This window comes from Strix uralensis, chromosome 26, assembly GCF_047716275.1.
Source record: "Strix uralensis isolate ZFMK-TIS-50842 chromosome 26, bStrUra1, whole genome shotgun sequence".
Classification (NCBI taxonomy): Eukaryota; Metazoa; Chordata; class Aves; order Strigiformes; family Strigidae; genus Strix; species Strix uralensis.
Window position 1 is genome coordinate 279,874 of NC_133997.1, and position 18,236 is coordinate 298,109.

The window sequence follows — 18,236 nt, forward strand, 5'->3', positions numbered from 1 at the left end:
AAACCCATCGCAGCAGCTGGAACACACCACTAGAGCCAGCAAGAGCACATCTGGACCACGGGGGGACACAGAGACGTCCTCGAGCGCTCCGGCGGCTCAAAGCTTTCACTCTTAGCAGCAGCCAAGCCTGATGCAATCACCTGCGACAGCGCAAAGAAGCAAAGGCCGTCCTGACGTCCGCGCTGAGCTGGACACTGTACCGACAAGAGACAGGGCACGGGAAACAATCCCAGGACCCGTCTTTTACTCAGGACTCTGCGACCGGCGGCAGGTGACCGAGGTAAGCCACAAAGAGCAACGTCTCTGCAGGAGCCAGAAACAGCCACTGGCTGGGACATGGCAGATGCTCCCCACAGAGGGAACCAAGAGCCTCCTCTCTCGCTATCGCTCCCTTCCGCACCCCTCCGCACAGCAACCACTGCTGGGAGGGAGAGCGCTCGCAGCATTTCAGCAGGAGAGAACAGCGGCGTGGAGAAGGAAAAGCAAAGTTTTTTCCCCCCTGGAACAGACATGGTGCCAGCTGGGTCGATGACTCGATAGAAAAGTCAAAGGCTGAGCAGAGCCTGGACCTTTGGGACTCTGAGCCAGCACAAGCAAGGTCCACAGCAACCCCAGCGCATCCTTGGCACCCACCCTGGAGCAGCGTAGCCCGGCGAGCTCCGTACTTCCAGGCCGGCGACAGCCCTGGCGCTTCACGCAGCTGCCCGTCCCCTCTATCACCCAGCGGCCAGAGAGGCACCTTCCGACAGCAACACGGCCAGACGCAGAAGGCGGAGGGCTTTAAAGTAGAAACTGTAACTATTTCACTTTCTTTAACTGAACAACCACGGTTTCAAGTTTCTGAGTAAGCTTTCCTTTAGCTGCCGCCTTTGTTTTTTTTCCAGTGGGGGGGTCTGGAAAGAGGAAAGGGACTTTTGGGGGCAGGGAGACGTAGCAACACCTACAACATTGCACCGCAGAAAATACCAAACACCGCAAAAGGAATTTCCAAGGTAATGAAGACCCAGGTCAGGGTGGTGGTGGGGCACCGATCACTCCATCTGCCCAGCTAAAACACCAAAACACGTTGAAAAACAGGCAAAAAAGTTCTAGAGCATTTAGGGTGTGAACGCTCTGGAAAAAGTCCCCGATGGGAACAGACAATGGCTGTAGAGACAGCACGCCGACACGCTCATCTTTCTACCAAGGAGAAACAATCGGGCAGCGATGCCGACCTGCAGCCTCGGGTGGGTATTCTATACCCACGTGTGGCAGCAGCCGGCGTCATCGCAGGCACCGGTGTCAAAGGACGGCTTGCTTCAGCACTGACACAGACCGGCCGTGCGACCTTGGGCAAATCACTTCCTCTGTGACTCACTTTTCTTATCCCTCCTGCCACCAAAGTAGCAAAACAAAGCGCACGTCCATCCCTTCGCGGAGACCCGGCGACTGGCGGGCGGAGGGAGCCGCACGTCGTTGCCGCATGCCTGGCGTGAAGCAGTGCTGGGGCAGGGCAGCGAGCGGCAGCCACGCTTGCAGCGCGGGTCTCACGGGTCACGCGCGCACCACCGAGCCCCGCAGCACCGCGCCGTGGGGATGCGCGCGGCCGCCCACCGTGCCACGCTGCGGGCAGCCCTTCGCCGGGACGCGGCCGCGGCAGCCCGACGCCCTGTCAAACCGCGCTGCCCCCGAGGCGCGCAGCCGCCGCCGCGCACAGCACCGCGACAGCCTGCCCTGTCATGTAGCGTTACTTATGTGCTCAGATATGCATCCTTCTCACATTTCTACTCCAGCAAGTGGTTGCTAGCAGAGCGGGGCTAGGACAAGTTCACCACCTGCTAAAGACACGTCCCCAACACCACGCAGGGCAGGTTTTGTTACATCGGTTCCTCTCCACGCGCGAGGAAAGCGTGGACGTGTGGCGCTTCCCCCCTTTTTCCTGCCAGGCAGCCGCACGCCGGGTTTACCTCCAGAGGGAAGAGCAGCCCTCGGCGTAGGGCACGGCAAGGAGAGGGGAAAGATCTGCCCCGACGCTCCGGACGGGCTCCGAAGGGAGCGTCGATTTAAACCCCTCGCGAAACGCGGCGAGTCCGGATACAGGAATCCCCGTCCCGGTCCTCCCCGGGGCTTTAACAGCACCGGTACCGCCTCGCACAACCCCGAGCAGCCCGGGTACAGCCGGGCACAAGGCCAGTAAGTTCCCTGCGCCCGGAGCCGAGCCCACACTCGAGGCTCTTCGGTCCCGGAGGCGCTGCCCGAGGGGCCGGGGGGGCCCGGTCGGAGCGGTCCCTGGGACAGGAGAGGGGCGGGCAGGGCCGGGCGGACCCGGCGCGACGCCCGAGACGTGCCTGGGTCAAGCGGGAGCCCGGACGGCGCGTCCCCGGCCGGCCCCGCGGGGCGCCCGGGCGGGCCGAGCGGGGGCCAGCGCCGTCCCCCCCGCCCGCCAAGTTATCGCCGCCGCCCGGGGGCCGTGGCGCGGCGGCTGCCCGCTCCCCGGGGAAGAGCGGGGGGGCGGCGGCGGGGCACTCACCTCGGCGGCGGCGGCGCGGCTCAGGGCAGGCCGGGCGAGCCCGCCGGGGCGGCGCGGCGCGGCTCTGCGGGCTGCTGAGGGCCGGCCGGCGGGGCCACCGGGGCGGGGGCCGCGCTCATGGCTCGGCCGCCCGCCGCGGAGCGCGGGGCCGGCGGCGGCGGCGGCGCTGCCGGCGGAGCCCCCCGCCCCGCCGCGCCGCTCCTTCCGCCGGCGCCGGCGGCTCCAGCCCGCGCCCGCCGGCGGGGGTGGGCGTCCGGCCGCGGCGGGCCCCGGGCCGCGGGCGGCGGCTTCCCCGCGCTGCGGCGGCGGCGGGCTGCGGAGCCGGCGGGCGCGGCGGCCCGGGCGCGGGCGGGGGCGCCGTGGCGAGGGGCGAGGCGCTGCGGGCCGGGCGCTGCCTCCTCCTCCTCCGCCGGAGCCGGAATAATCATTTGGAGAAACGGGATCATTCACTTTCCTCCGAGCGCGGCGCCCGGCGCTGCCCTGTCAAAATAAAAGCCCCGCGCGCTCCTTAACCGCTTCCTGGTCGCGGCCGCCCAGCGGCCTGGCGGGGACCAGCAGCACCGCGGCGGGGGGGCCCCACGACGGGCCGAGCCCCCCCCCGGGCTCCCCGTGCCCCCACGGGGGACGCCCTGTCCCTGCCCTCGGGGGCCCCGGCAGCCCCCCACCGCCCCACGGCGGCGGCGGCTCTCGGCCCGGCTTCATCCCCCCACAGGTGGGCCTGGTCCTGCCGATACCCCGCTCCAGAGCCCCCCCCCGTGCTGGGGGGAACCCCCCGAGCCAGGCCTGGCCCCAGCACCGGGGAAAGGTGGCACGTTACTGCCTTCACCAACAAGTTTTCCACCCGTTAACCACCCGCTTCCCCCCAGCAACCGTCTCCGTCGACGGCTTCCCCGGGGCGGGGGCACCGGAGCGGGCAGGGGCAGGTGGGGGGCTGGGGACGGCCGGGAGCAGGCGCCGATGGAAGCCACGTCCAGCCCCAATCCCCCGTCTGCTCCCACCCAGCCCGGCACCGGCCTCTGGAGCTCCGGCCAGACCTGGGGCCACTGCTGCTACGATGCAGCCGGGGGAGAACACAGCTTGCTGGCTGCCCGTGCTCCCTGCCTGCCCCTCGAAGGCAGGAGGCCCCGCACGAGCACGCGCACACACACACACACACGCGCGCGCGCGCACACACACACACACACACACACACACACATATCAGGCCACGCAGCCAGTCCACCGGCACCCGGATGATGCCAGCAGCATCCACACCAGGACGTGTCGCCTCCCTGCCTGCGCTGCGCTAACTGCGCGGGGTGGGCTGCAGGCAGCGCCCGCTCGGCAGCTGCGCCGAGGGTGGCAGAGCTGAAGGGGAGCCGGGGACAAGCGATCCATCCCAGTCCTGACCCAAAACAAAGCCACTGCTCACCCCCCTGCTGGGCCTGCGCACAACCGGACCCCCAGCCACCCGCCCTCCCGCCGCTGGGGCGAAGAACCCACCACCCCCGGGGAACAGAGGCAGGACAAGAGGCAGCGGGTGGCAGGAATGGAGGGACAGCCCAGAGCCCCCCAAACCCGGGGCGCCATGGCGGGAGCGTGGGCAGGGCAGGCAGCTGGGGCAGGCAGCCAAGCCCCCCCCCACAGAGGCAGCGCCGTTGCCCGCCTGTCCCCCAGCACAGAACTCGGACAAGTGCAGGGCGGAGGGAGGGCGGGAGCACGCTGGCTGCTCCCAAACCCCGTGCGAGAGGACAGGGCATACGTCTTTGGAGGCAGCTCTTCACCCCCTGGCACAGGGCAGCTTCGCCCGCCTGCAGAAGGGCCTGGGGAAAGCAGGCGAGGCTGGGGTAGACAGAAGGGACAGTGTGCAGAGGCGCTGTGTTTGCCCCTCAGGGGACCGCAGGCTGCACGGGTGGGTGGTCACTGGGGACCCCTTTGCAAAAACCAGCACCGAGCGTCGTTCGCTTGTATCAGCCACCCAACCATACCCTGATGTACCCCTCCCCGGGAGGTCATACATCTCCCTGCCTCTCTGGTGAGCTCCCAAGCGCCTCATCAGTGAGCCGCGACGTATTTTCACGCTTTCATCCTTCCCGGGAGCAGCCCTGGGCTCGTGTCCCTGCAGACGGCATGCACAGGCGCAGCGGGTTAAAGACAGTGCCCGGGCAGGGCTGTCTGGGTGCCAGGGGCAGACGGGCAGCTCCTTCCCTCTGGCCACGTCTGGTGTGGAGGGGACGTGCGGAGCCACCTGTCCTCCAGGCCCTGCAGGCCTCTCCCTCCCGCTCCTTCCCGGCTGCCTCCTGGGCTTTCTACATCACAGCCCCTTGCATCTCTCCCAGCCTGCGCACATGAAAGTGGCAGAGCGAGACTGGGAAAGGTCAGCGGGAGGACCAGCCGCTGCCGGCTCAGCACTGAGCCTCTGTCTTTAATTAACATCTGCCGGGCTAGCTGCCCTCCCTACCCTCGACTGCGACTCCCAGTCTCCCCTTCCCTCCTCTATCATTACGCCCACGCTAGGAGAGGCAGGGAGGGGAGGAGACGGGGAAGCAGAGTCCTTGGAGCTCCTCAGAGCCTCCCCCCGCCACCAGCACCAGCACCACCACGGCAGCAGCTCCTCCCAGGTGCCATCTGGTACCTCAGCACATTAGCGAGCCCCTGGCTGAGATGCCCAGACCGGCCGTTACCTGCCCCTCCCTTGCACCGGGCTTTCCTGCTTTTGAGCCTCAAAACATACACCCAGGAAATCAAAAGTCCTCCTTCCAAACTAGCCAAGGACCAAGAGAGAGCCACCTGTGACCGTGACTCCAGCCTTCCCCGGGAAGAACTGAGAGCAGCCACCCAGAAGCTCCTGACACGCTCTGCGTATGCGGGATGCAGAGGATGCCGGGCTACAGGGTCCGAAGGATCGGCCTCGTCCCGTCCTGCCCTTGCCGATGAGGACACCTGCAGTACATGGCAGCTGGCTCCTGAGCCACCTCCAAGGCGCTGGGACTCCTCCAGAACACCAGCCCCAAGCTCAGACCTTCGCAAGACCCCTGTGGGCAAGGCCCTCATTACACTTATGAATATGATTAATTAGGTCCAATTAACTATACTGGAATTAATGATGTGACTCACAGTTAGCTGGAGCTGTCTCTCTGCGAAGTGTTTCCCCCGTGGCTCGCTCCAGTCCCAGACCAACCCCCAGCAGAGGCCCCAGAGGTGGAAGAGCACGGATGAGCTGGGATGAAGGAAACGAGTGCGGGGCTGCGAAACGCCTGTTTTGGGGGCTGCCCTCCGCTATGCTGATCCACGCGGGTACAGAGCAGGGAGCTGGTGGCAGCCCCCGCGTCCAAATCCACAGGCCTGGCACACAGACTCGTCCCATGTTCCCCCAGGAAGACAGAGGTCTGGCTGGGAGATGGGAGAGTCAGCATTACTGCTGCAGAGGTCGACTCTGGCCTAAAATCATCTTTTCGGCTCTCTCCACGCTACCCTCGGTCCTGCCCACCCCTCGGCAGACTGCTGGCCGCAGCACCCTCTTCTCCCCTCAGACACTGTCACGGATCCCAGCCCGCAGCCTCGCGAGTCCCTGCTGTGCCCCCGTCTCCCTTGGGCTGCCCCGTGAGGTATCAATCCCGCTTCTGTTTGGACAGTACCACCAAGACATTGCTCAGGAAAGGGGAAAAAGCCAACCCAGGAGAGGCCCCAGCTCTGCGCCCAGCCCTCCAGCCAGGCGGGGAGGAACGGGCTCCCTCACCTTGCGCTCGCTGCAGCCTGAGCGGGGCAGCTGCTGGCAGCGGCGAGGAGCCCGCGCTACCTCTGCCACTGCTGCGGCTGCCTGGGCAGCCGGTGCCCTTGGCCAGAGGGACCTGGACAGAGCCAGGAGTGCCCGGCTTGGATTCTCCGCTCCTTTCAAATGGATCCCAGCCCGTTTCCTTCGCAGTAACTTATTAACCATCACATCTCCAGCAGGCCAACGCCATCCACCCACCGCAGCCAGAAGAAACTGGGAAGCGCAAAGACAACGCACGAATCGACGCAGCCAACCAGACAGAGCCTCCTGCTCAGCAACCCCTCGCCAGAGCTGGGCCCTGGCCCCCCTCCGTACACTGGGATTTTCCTGTGCTGCAGTCCTAAAGGCAAAACACAGTCTGCGCCAGAGTACCGGAGCAGAATTTAATCAAGCTGAGCTGTCCTCTTCCCAAATGGAAATCCGCTGCTGCAGCCACAGCACGGCTGACACACCATCGTCTAGCAAAGACAAACTCCTGACACGGTTCCAGGATCACAGAAACACCGAGGCTCGGGATCTGGGATGCTCTGCTCTTCCTGCAACGTCAGACACACTCCTAATGCCTGTACGGGTGCAGGCGCGACATAGCCCTTCAAGCCTTCCTCCCTTCTCGCCACTCCCGCGCACTCCAAGCGCCAGCCTCGTCCTCCCACCACCTCAGACGCTCGCCACAGCCCAGGGAAAGTCATCCCAGGTCCGCTCGCCGGGCACCAAGTCCTGCTGGGATGCTGGCACGGGCGATGAGCTTAACTCCTACCACAGCAGCCTGGCCCCGGGCGACTTCTGCTCCGCGCTCCAGCTGCACTTGGGCTGCTCCGTGCACGGGCCCCCGCGCAGACGTTTGCTTTGCCGTCTCTGGCCTCGGTACATCGCTGCCGTCCCGACGAGCAGCAAACCCAGAAAAGGCTGAGGTTTACTGGCGCCGGAGCGAAGAGGAGCTTCCGCCCCACCGCCCGGTAGAGCCCGGCGAGCCGGAGCCCGTCTGGCAGCCCGTGGGGACAGGCAGCTGCCAGCAGGAGAGACCACCCAGCCTGCTGCCAGCACCGCCCGCGGGGCGACAAGGGTTAAACCGTTTAGCGCGGCCACCAGCGGGATAAATGCAGCCCTGGGCATAAACCGGCGCCTCCCACCGCCACCCGCGGCTGGGGCTGGCCAGGGAGCGGGAAGGTGGCAGGCACGAGTGGGTGGGGGGGGGGGGGGGCGGGGGGGGAGGACTCTTATCCTGATACGGCGCCTTCCTCCCGGGTGCGGGTTTGGAAAAACTGAGCAGGCAGGGCTGGCGCTGAAATCGCAGCGCCTCGGCGACACAAAGCCCGCAGATTCCTCGCCGAGAGGACGGGCGGGCTCGGCCCAGCGCCCTCGCTCAGGGGGCGAGCCTGGCAGGGCGCAGGCAGGAGGGCGCCGGGGGTCCGGGCAGCAGCGAGGTTTCCCTTGGCCGTGGCGTCCCTGCCCGCAGCAGGCCCCGCGCGGGCGGCGGGGGATTGCGGGTCTGTGCGCGCAGGCCGGCGGCTCTCGGCGTGGTCTGGCCGCCGTGGTCGCGTCCCTCAGCCCCCCGCTCCGCCAGCCCGCTGCCCGCCTGCGCCACTCCGGGCCTTGCCTGCCACAGTGGACCCCCCAAGCAGCCTCGGCACGTACAGCGCGCGCTGCGCACACGTGTGTGGGGAAGGGCACGTTGCAGGCGGGCAGAGCTCCGCACACAGATGGCAGAGCAGGGCGGCAGCGACCGTGCCGGGGCAGACGCGCTTTCCGCGGGCGCACAGGGGCGTGCAGAAGCACACAAGTGCCAGCCCCAGAGCTGCGCTGCAGACAGAGCACCAGCGCGTCGTGTCGGTAACGAGACAGGCACGGAAGGTGCAGGAACAGCTTTTGCTCTCCCTGCTACTACAGTCTTACAGTAAGGCAGAACGAGGAGTGGAGTAATCCCACCCTGTGATTTATTGACTCGGTGCCCTCATCTCCGGAGGACTCCTGAAAGCTTGGTGGCTGCAGACACGAGCCCTGTGTCAGCCAGCGGCAGAGCAGAGATCAGCAGAGTTTTCAGGGAGGTCACAAGCCTGACACCAATTCAATTTCACTCAATGTCTCTATTAGTATTTGAGGTCACTCGAAATCACCGCTCTGTAAATAGGGTCATCGCAGGAAAAGCAAGCGAGCTGCTGCCAGCAGCCTCGCGCCATCTGCCAGCACGGCACGGACTGGTGCTGCTGGTAGCCTGGACTAGGGACTAGTGCTTGCCACCCCTGTTCCCACACACGCCGTCTCCGTTCCCGAGACAGTCATGTGGGTCTTGGTGTGCGCAAGGCCTCAACCACGCAAATCTGCAGCTGGGGGAAACGCCTCTCCCGCAGCACCTCGGGGCAGACCTGTTTTGCAGAGAAGGGCTCAAACCCCAGCACGCGGGGCGGAGGCAGCTGCCCTCAGCTGCCTGGCCAGACCCCTCCTCTGCGCCGTGTGCTGCTGGGAGGGTGACCGGCCGCATAAAGCCACGGGCTCTGCTCCCACTTGTGCTCCCTCGCTCTTCACCCAGCCCTTGCTCAACCGCGGCCCAGTCTCCCAAAATGTGTGTTTACACAGGTGTGATGGTACTTTCCTGCTGGAGGTGACGACCACCGCGAGGACTCCACAGAACCTGGGGCAAGGACAAGGTCCTTGTGCTGGGACCACGCCACCCCTGCCCAGCTACTCATCACTTGCATTTCTGTTGGGTCTCCTCTCGTGCTCCAGATTTCTCTACCTCCCTTCACGCTCTCCAACAATGTCCCCTCCACACCCACCCCTACGGACAGGGAGGCGCCACCAGACCCTAGTGTGGCCAGCGCAGCACGGGAAGCTGCCTGCCTCTCCCCGCTCTCTCCGTTACTGAGCATCGTGGCTATTGCCCACCGCGGGCGGGTGGCCACGGAGGAACGCGCGGCTCCTCCGGCCTGGGGGTTCTCGCACCGGCCGCTGCTGCGCGGGCAGAGGGATGAGGAGGACGGCGCGGAGGAGAGGGAGGAAGGTCCCCCCTCGGTGCAGGGGGCTGCTCAGCACGCACAGGCCAGCCTCGGGCCACCCGCGCCCCGCGGCCCGGGACACGCTGCCTCGCTCGGAGCCCGCGGGGCCGGTCCCGGGGGCTCCCCCGCGGAGAACCGGGCCGCGGGCCGCCCCAGCTTCATCCCCGCTCCCGCAGAGAGCGGCGGGGCGGGGCGGGGCGGGGCGCCCGCAGGCAGCGCGCGGGGCCCGGCGGCGCCACCTGGCGGCCCCGCAGCCGCCGATCGCTCCCGGGAGCCGCGGGCAGAGCCGGGGGGGCGGGGGGTCTCGGCCCCGGGCACCCCGGGGGTCCCGGGTCCGCTCCCCGCGGACGGCGGTTCCCCCCGTGCTGACACACGGCGCCGGAGCTGGGCGGGAAACACTCGGAAACCGCCGCCTTGTTGCGCTGACACGATTCCCCCCTCTCAGCCGAGGCCGAGGGGGTGACGCAGCCGCCTCCGGGGCTGCACGGCAGAGGGGGATGTTTTGATTAAGAGGAAGAGGAGAAACTGTGGCTCCAGTGAAGAACGCCAAACGGATCTTAAACATCCAGGCGCAGGAGTGAGAAAATGGATTTCTGCGGCACGGTACACATCCTCGTCCCTGCCTGGGGACCAAGAGCCGCATGACCCCTCCAGCCCCGAACCATTAAACCGCGCCTTCCTGCGCTGACAGCCCTTCTCGAATACCCGTGTAGCACGCTTTCCAGCTGCCCGGTGCGGACACAGGACCGAGCATCGGAATCCTCTGCTAGGTGGAAGCAACGCAAGGGGTGCGGGAGAGCCACGTGTCCGGCAGCAGGGGCTGGCAGAGCCAGAGCACCAAAACCAGGGGTGGGCCTGGCTGCCGGTAACAAGGTCTGCCGGATGCCGAGGTGCTTGGCCAGGACAAGAACAGAGGCAGGAACAGGGGCAGAGATGGGGGAGGCTGCCAGACAGGGCAAGGAAGAGTGGAGGCCAGAGTGGTGAGGCTGAAGCAGCCCAGCTGTACCCTCACCACCCATGGGACTTCGCAAAAGAAGGAGAACCCTCCTCAGAAGGGGCCTGGGGAACCTCTCCCCTCTCCCGCTGCCCCTTCCTCCCCCAAATGCAACCCCTCTCCCAGTCTAAGCAAACAGGCCACACTTGAAAACACCAAGGCACAGTTACTTAAGGAACAAAGAAGCCAGCAAATGACAATTCATGAAGATGTAGTATCATGATTGTTTGTGACTTTCTGTGCACGCTCTTAATCTACGAGGCTGAAGCACAGTTCTCTTGGACAAAGCAAAAGGCAGCAGGAAGGTGCAGGAGCCCGGAGCAGCCTCTCCTCCCTGACTGTCTCCCAACCACAGAGCAGTCGCAACGCCAGCGCGGCCTTTGCAGGAGCAGGCAGGAAAGCCCCTCAGCTACAAGGCAGAGCACAGTACGTGGCGCCCTGGTGTGGCTGCCCAGGCCCCCAGAGAACAGTGGACACGAAGCAGGGGAGCCCCTCGGGGCAAGCAGGCAGAGTCAGGGACAGCAGGCGTCCAGGACTCCCTTTCAGAGCTGCAGGATGCAGAAAAGACCAAGCTAAAGAGAGCTAAAGACCACGTAAGCAGAATTACTTCATCCAGTCCCTAACGGTCTTGCCGTATTTCCCCAATTCTTCCCTCTAACTGCTGCTTTCATGCCAGTTACCAGAAGCCTTGCAAGCTTCTCCATCCTCTGACAGCCACAGCTCCGTGTCCAAGCTGGAAAAGGGGAAAGAGACAGGGGGAAAGGGAAAAAAGGAGTTTTTTTCAGAAGCCAATGAAATGCAACTGTGAACAGAGTTCCCATGGTAACAGCAGGATCCAGGGGAAGAAAAGGGAATGTAAATCGGATTATCGAGGGGATGAACAGGGAGGGACCAACAAACCAGTTGCATCCGCCAGCCCAGCCAGGCCGCTCAAGCCACCTGCGCCGTGTGCCTGAGTACTGAATCCCCTCCTCACCTTAACGCCGGGCCAGAGCGCTCCCTGCGCAGCAGCTCGCCCTGCTCCAGTGAGGCCAAGTCCCCACCACGCAACAGGGCTCACGCAGCTCCTCGAGGGAGTCCGACCCCCACCGCTCCCAGCCCAGAAACTCCCCAGAGCGGAGCAACCCGTCTCCCTATAATTGATGCCATATATTACTACTTTCACTGTCTTACATCTTAACCATAAATGAGGAGGAGGCTCAAAAATGCCCTGAACATAAAAAAATCAAAGAGAAGTAACTCACGAGACCCAAGATTTATGCTCCTCCACCCACAGGGGAAACAGAGTACTCCTCCGTGACATTCTAGCAAGGACTTGCGCTTTGCTGAGCAAATACACTGAAATCAAGGCGGCTTTCAATAAAGCCAGGAGAAGCACAGCAGCTCGCATCAGAGGGATTTAAACCAGCACATCCAACGGCAGCAGAGCCAGTTCCAGCAGGGTCCCCAGGCCTGGGAACGACCTTCCCGGCCTGAGAAAGGACTAGAGCATCTCGGCTGCTCTCTAGACCCAGCTCTCCCTGCACGCCTTAGGCTGCTTGCTGCATGCTCTCTCTGCCAGTGCTTCCCAGGCTGGAAAGGGTTAAGTCTCAAAAGCACCTCCTGGGGTTCTGCTACTTCTTTTCTGCTCTGTTTTATTTCCTCAAAGACAGAGATCAGCCGCCTGGATCCGGCTTGACCTCCCAGCAGAGCCCACAGCTGCCCCCTCGGCAGTGCAGGCTGCCCATGTGTGTGTGGGGGGGCACGGGAGGGACGCCGAGATGTGCTGCTGGAGCCCTTTTGGAGACACTATGAATATTTCATGAGAGCGAGGTGATGCTTCGGCAGCCTCGCGCAGATGTGGGTTTGCGCTGTGCTGTCAGGGACACAAAAGGACAGGCCCCTGCTCGCTCGGCACTCTCCAGCTCCCCCGAGAAGAGGAGCACCCCAAGGCTTGAGGAACCTCCTCTGCCCACCTCCGCGCTGCAGGGCCCCAGCGTGAGGGGCCGTGGGTGGTGCCGGCAGCCCCTGCACAAACCCGCCTGACCCGGGGAGGGCTAGAGGGACAGCCCTGTCACCCCCAGGACATCCCCAGCACCAAAACACCCTGTCAGAACGCTGCACCCGCCCCAAAATACAAGGTGCAACCAGGTGGCCGTTCCGAACGGGAGCTCAGGTTTCCAGAAAGGGACAATATCCACCTGGAACCAGAAAAGACATCTCTAAGGGGGCTGGACCGCATTTGGCACAAAGCGCACAGACGCCCTTTGATCCAGGCACTCAGTACAGCTTCCTCCATTCCAAAGGACAGTGAGGTTCGAGATCCCTGTTTTGACTCTTTGCAATATGTAGAGAGGGTCCTGTCTGAGAGCCTCTGAAAGTCTGGCACAAAAGGAGCACTTGTGTCTCCAGAGGGCAGAAAGAAAATGGACTGAACAGCACCACACGGGGCTGCCTAGAGCAGGGATAAGCTCGTCTCTGAAACTCTCAAGCATGATCGAACAGCAAAATTATCAGGGGTGTAGGACCGAAGCATATTGCTACCGGCAATCCTGCGTGGAAGGAACAACCAGCCCTCCCGGTTCAAGCCCCCCAAAATCCAGCCATGCAGCAGGGATGCCAACAGGAGGAAGGGGAAAGATTTCAGCAAGGGGAGCCAGTGGAGGACCACAGCTCTGGAAGTTAATTGAGACAAAGCTGCTACACTTTCCTTGGACATGAATTTGAGTGGGAAGTGTTTGTTACTGCCAATACATTTCCCTCATACACAGTTCTTCCACATGAGGTTGAACCGTTAAGCGTTGACAGTGCATCTGTTAAAATTGGCTCTAGAAACCAAATGTTCTTGAAAATAAAGAGAGAAACATGCTGTGCTTGCCCTTCATCTTCCCAGCCATCCAGCTCCCAGTACCACGGAGAAAAGCCACGTGGAGCAGCCCACATGCCCGTGGATGGCCCAAGAGCAGCCATGTTTCAAGCACTCCTCTGCGTGAAGGGTGCAGCAGGCCCAGGAACGAGGAGAAGCTCCCCAAGGATGGCAGGAGGCAGCGAAAGGGCAGCATGGCACCGTCAGGCTCATTTCTGCTGACAATATGAGGCTTCAAGCAAAGGTCCCGCAGAAGATCTGGGAGAAGGGCGCTTCCCAGTATCTCAAATCCCTCTCCCGCTTCGTGTTTTCTTTTTACAAATGCGTTTCTGCCCTACTTGCCATGGCAGCTACCTCGGGCTTAGAGCAAACAGCGAGCCTGCTTCCTCAGAAAGATCTGTCGGCCAGCAGATAGCACAAGGATCACCTTGGACTACAAGCACTGGAAGCGGACATCCCTGCAAACAGAGGAAGACGATCTTCCTCCAAGGTCACGAAATCTTATCTTCAGAGGAAGAAAAAAAAAAAAAAAAGGCAGGCCAATGCAGCCTCCTCACTTGACTCCCTTTAATTAGTAACCATCTGGTTTTGAGAAGAGCTGTCAACCAATGTAGAGCATTTGGCAAGCCTCCTCAGCTGCTGCTCTCCTAACTTCAGTTCTTCTTGGAAATGCTTTAAGCCCCGAGATGCCAAAAGGAAATGAAAAGAGAAGCAAAAGAGTGAGTGAAGCAGAAGAGCAAGGATGCAGTATGATCTAGTGGACCGAGTGAGACATTCCCCATTTCCACTTCCAGGTCAGGGAGCAAACGGCAAACGCTGCTGGCTGTCCGGTAGCCGGGAAACCTCCCAAGCCACGCAGGAGGAACCGCAATATCTCAAGCACCATCTTTCAAACAAGCCGTTACAAATCCCTCAACATTTTCTGGAAGTCAGGCTGCTCAATTCAGCATTCTGGCCAAATTCCAACTTAGGCAGTGACTTTCTGTCTTCCTAAATTCCCTCCCTCACTTTAATTCCTTCTTTGTCCCACCCGCTGTGTGGCGGCAGCGTGTGCCCGCAGTTATGCATGCTGCTCTGGCGCAGCGTTCGCCCACCAGGACGGACAGGCACAATCCTACAAACCAAATTCATCGTGCTCTGTGGACAAGAGCTGCGATGCTCTTCCTTGAGTCTTGCCCTGGTTCTGCCTGATGCCACACTCGGCTCAAACAGAGGGGTTCTGCTCCTCCGAGAAAGCTGCTGGTGCAGAGGGAGCGCCTCACCTCACCGTTGGAGTGGGCGAGGGGGCACCTGAACCGTTCTGCTGGGCATGCTCCCCGGCTGCCTCGCATGCCAAGCCATGAGCCACGGAAGCGCAGCTCCTCGGGCACACTCTGCCAGCACAAGCCCTTTTGCTCTTTCCAGGGAAGCAGCCACCCTGGTAGCGAAGCTGGGCGGCAGGAGCTGGGCTGCAGCATTTTTGTGAGCACGGCCTGCCTCATTAACATTCAGCACATGGCTCAAGCAGCTTTTAGATTACTCCTTCCTGACTCTGGGACCTCGTGCGTGAGTCAGAGGCTTACACATTTGCTTCCCCTGATCCCTGCAAGCCCCCAACACATGGCAAACTACATTTTGAACAGATCCCTTAATTTCTGCACGCAGACAACCTTCTTCTCACTTTTGCGAAGAAGCAGAGTCATCCTCTGCTCCCCCAAACAGCACCACGCACACACAGACCACCACCCTCTTTTCTCACAGGCATGTTCAGACTTTGCAGTACCCGTTTGTAAGTGGGTACGTCAGATGTCCCTACGCTCACCCCCCCTCTACGCATTTCCACCCTGGTTCTCACAGGGTGCTTCAGCTTCCCATGAGGCACGTGTAGAAGCCAGGGCTCCCTTTCCCTTCTCCAGATCCACCGTAACGGGGTACAGGCACAGCTGGGGGAGCGGAGGATCCCCGTGTTAAACGCCATAACGCCCCGCGACAAACATGGCAGATAGCGTCTCCTAGCGCGTTTCCGCAGAGCTGTCCTACACAGTAAAGGAGCCTGAAAACCAAACGTGCGAGATCCTCCCGTTACACCTGCCCTGACATTCTCCAGCCCGCCAGAGCAGCAGAGCTGTAACCTCGTTGGCTCCCGACCACGAGAAAAAAGCAAGTGTTAAATTCCTTATTAGAACATCTGAAACCAGCAGGGACCTGCACCTGATTAGCGATCTCGCACGTTTCCAGAGGGGCAGATGAGCAGGTTTCAGCTGCCCTGATCCGCATGGAGCTACGAGATACTCTCACTCGCCGTCTCCAGAGCCGCACTAGAGTGGTGCTTGGCTGGGACGCCCAGCACTGATGGAACAATCTCACATCCAGCTCTCTCAAGAGGATGAGTGCCCTGGTCTGACACCCCAGGGACCGAAAATCCCCAGGGGGGAACACGGAGGTGCCCAGGCAGGCCCGAGAGAAGCACACATGGCTCATCAGGCCTGGACCGTCTCCCTGTGAGTCTCGACCCAATGTACACCACAGAACCAAACGCAAAAGGTCGTGGATACTGTTCCTCCATTCCTCTTTTTGGTTTCCCAGCCTCGGCTGGGGAAAACAAAGCTTTTCCTTTACACCACACGCTCCAAGCCACGGGACCTCGGCACAATACTTCCATCTTCCATGCTTCTTCTGCAAAGCCTTTCTTTCTTGTCTGTTAGCATTATGTAAAGTACCCAACTGCCAATGCCAACGAGACTTCCGGCAGAAATCCATCTATTTCTCCCCTCCAGCTCTTAATTAACATGTGGACTTTAATTACATTTCCCGTTTTCATGACAAAATATGTCTCTCTCCTCCACCTGCCCCTCCCCGAGATCATTACAAGAGCTCTAACAATTATCATCATTTGTCGACCCTGAGAGTGAGGGGGGGGCACCTGCTCCACCTTCCCCCGTGCCCCCTAGCTCCCGGTCGCTCATTCCTCGGCAAGCCCCGTGCCCTGGTCCCGTGCCAATGGCGATGGTGCAAGTGCTGCCAACAGGTTGGCACAGCATATTGCCAGGCCGGGATAGTGCCTGCAGGCTTTGGCTGCGGCAAAAGACATTATGGTTCATGGTGGACACAGAAACAAAGAAAATTCGGGGAGGTATTAGGGATTCTCTTGTTTTCAAAGGTAAGCACGGGCCAGCCTCCTGCTGAAGAAGCTCTGTCTTTATAGAAGGCGCAGCAAACACTACGAGGAAACTCTGCAGTAACACTCAGCTGGTCCACAGACCTATGCAGTGAAAAAAAAAAAGGGAAAACTTTCTAACAAACCTCCCCATCCCCACTGAGCCAGCTGCTAGAAAAGCCATCACCTTCCTAAAATCACAAAGCATCCATTTCCCAGGAGAAGGTAAAAACTGAGAAATTCCTCCCTATCCAGTCAGTTGGGAGTAGGCAAGAAGCTGCTACGATTGACTCAAGCGTGAACCTTGGTGCAGTCAGATTTTCAGGAAGCCTGGGTGTTTGTCCTAAGGTAACTCAAACTGCTCCCACCCTCCTCACAGCTCTGGGAACGTCACTCAGACACGGTCTGTCACAGCGGGGAGACTGAGTCCTGTGCAACCTCGACTTGGGATTCGCAAACCCCAAATCAGAATCAGCTCTCAGACCAGACCTCTCAGACTATTTTATCTGAATGTTCAAATTCACCAGTCAGCTGGTGCTTTGTGCACTTACAGAGGTGTGGGAAATGAGATTTTCCTTAGTTGTTACTTTACACCTCAGGCTTTCAGTGCTCCTCGAAGACTTAATCTCCTGCCCTCCTGGCAGCAAACAGTAAGGTAATACTGAGCTGAACATCGAGCTACGCAATGTTTGCTTTCATCTGCAGACAGACCTAAGGCAGCAAGCTGCCCACCTCTTCCACTGCCGCGTTCTGAGGAATTAGCAATACCTCACAGAGCAGACATGACATCAGGCTCTGGGGACAGAGACAATAACACAAGGGCAGCATCCAGACGATCGCAACACAAAGAAGATATAGGAAGGACTAAGGTATGGCCCAGACAGGGTCCGCGAGGCAAGGACTGCGTGGTCCAAGCACACAGCGAAGCGCATCCTGTGTAACTTGGAGGGAAAGGGCTTGCAGCAGAGCTCCGTGCATGGGCAGCAAGCATGCCACAAGCACAGACGGCATCTCTGCTGCTCGCAGAGACCCGAACCCCTCCTCATAGTCCAACGATGCAAGAAAACCAAGTAACTGCCCGAGCGAGAGAGCATCGATAAGCGCGGCAGAAGGGAGACGGTGTCCCTTTAAATGTGACTAAAGTGTTGTCAATGGATCTGCCATGGTAGAGGAGTTAATCCCCCCCCAGCACCTCTCAGCCACTGTGATGGGATAATTAGATGCGAGGGCTCAGCGCAGATGATGCTCCAGTTGCTTAGCAACTAATGGTTTCCATGGAAATGGCAAAGCACAGCCTTCGCAGCAGTAAGTGAGCAGTGCAGCAGGGCAGGGAAAGATGCCTTAAACTCCTGCACTGATCCTCTCCTCCAGAACCACTCCAAGGCCTTAAGGTATTAGGGGAATGAGAAGGGGATGCTTTAAAGATACAACATCCCTGTTTCAAGGGACAATAAAAAGAAAAGGGGGTTATTTTAGACTAAACTTTCAGTGACGTGGTCCTCCTGATGGCAGTGACTCCACTGGCAGGGTGAGCGCGGCTGAATCACAGAGTGGTCTTACGCGAAGGCTCGCACCCTGGTACATGGGGTGTCCTCCTGTAAGCAGCCGAGTGTGATTGCAGCATCAGTTCTCGCACCCGGGGGCTGAGAGGTGAACACACACACTCACACACACACTCACGTATTTAGATTTTCAGCGCTGTTCCACAAGAAGCCGTGTGCAGGCATCCAGCCTGGCCCTGAACCAGCAGGCAAGAGGAGGTTTCCTCTCAATTCTGCAGCTCTGCAACACATATAAAAGCGACGCCACCTATAAAACATGAAGAGTCTCACCAGAATAACAGAGATCAGATTTATTAACCTTAGCCCAAGTCTGTCATCTGGTGCTTCCTTCAACACAACCAATTCCTACTGCTTTATTACCACTGCCTCCTGCACCGTGTCAGCATCCCACTGTTTCTGAGCATCGCAGCCACGACCTGCATCGCTTCTCACTAAACACTGCGC

General features: G+C 60.8%; 1 protein-coding gene across 2 annotated transcripts in view; it reads right to left on the reverse strand.

Annotated features, from left to right (window-relative positions):
* Nucleotides 1-18,236, reverse strand: part of BCL9L (BCL9 like) — a 73,911-nt gene that overhangs the window by 46,109 nt on the left and 9,566 nt on the right. The window contains exon 1 of one of the 2 annotated variants that reach the window (XM_074894909.1): nucleotides 2,510-2,616. The exons of the other annotated variant lie outside the window; for it this stretch is intronic. The gene's annotated coding sequence lies outside the window, so the exon portion shown is untranslated. Of the gene's footprint in view, nucleotides 1-2,509; nucleotides 2,617-18,236 lie in introns of those variants that run through there. 2 annotated transcript variants of the gene reach the window in all.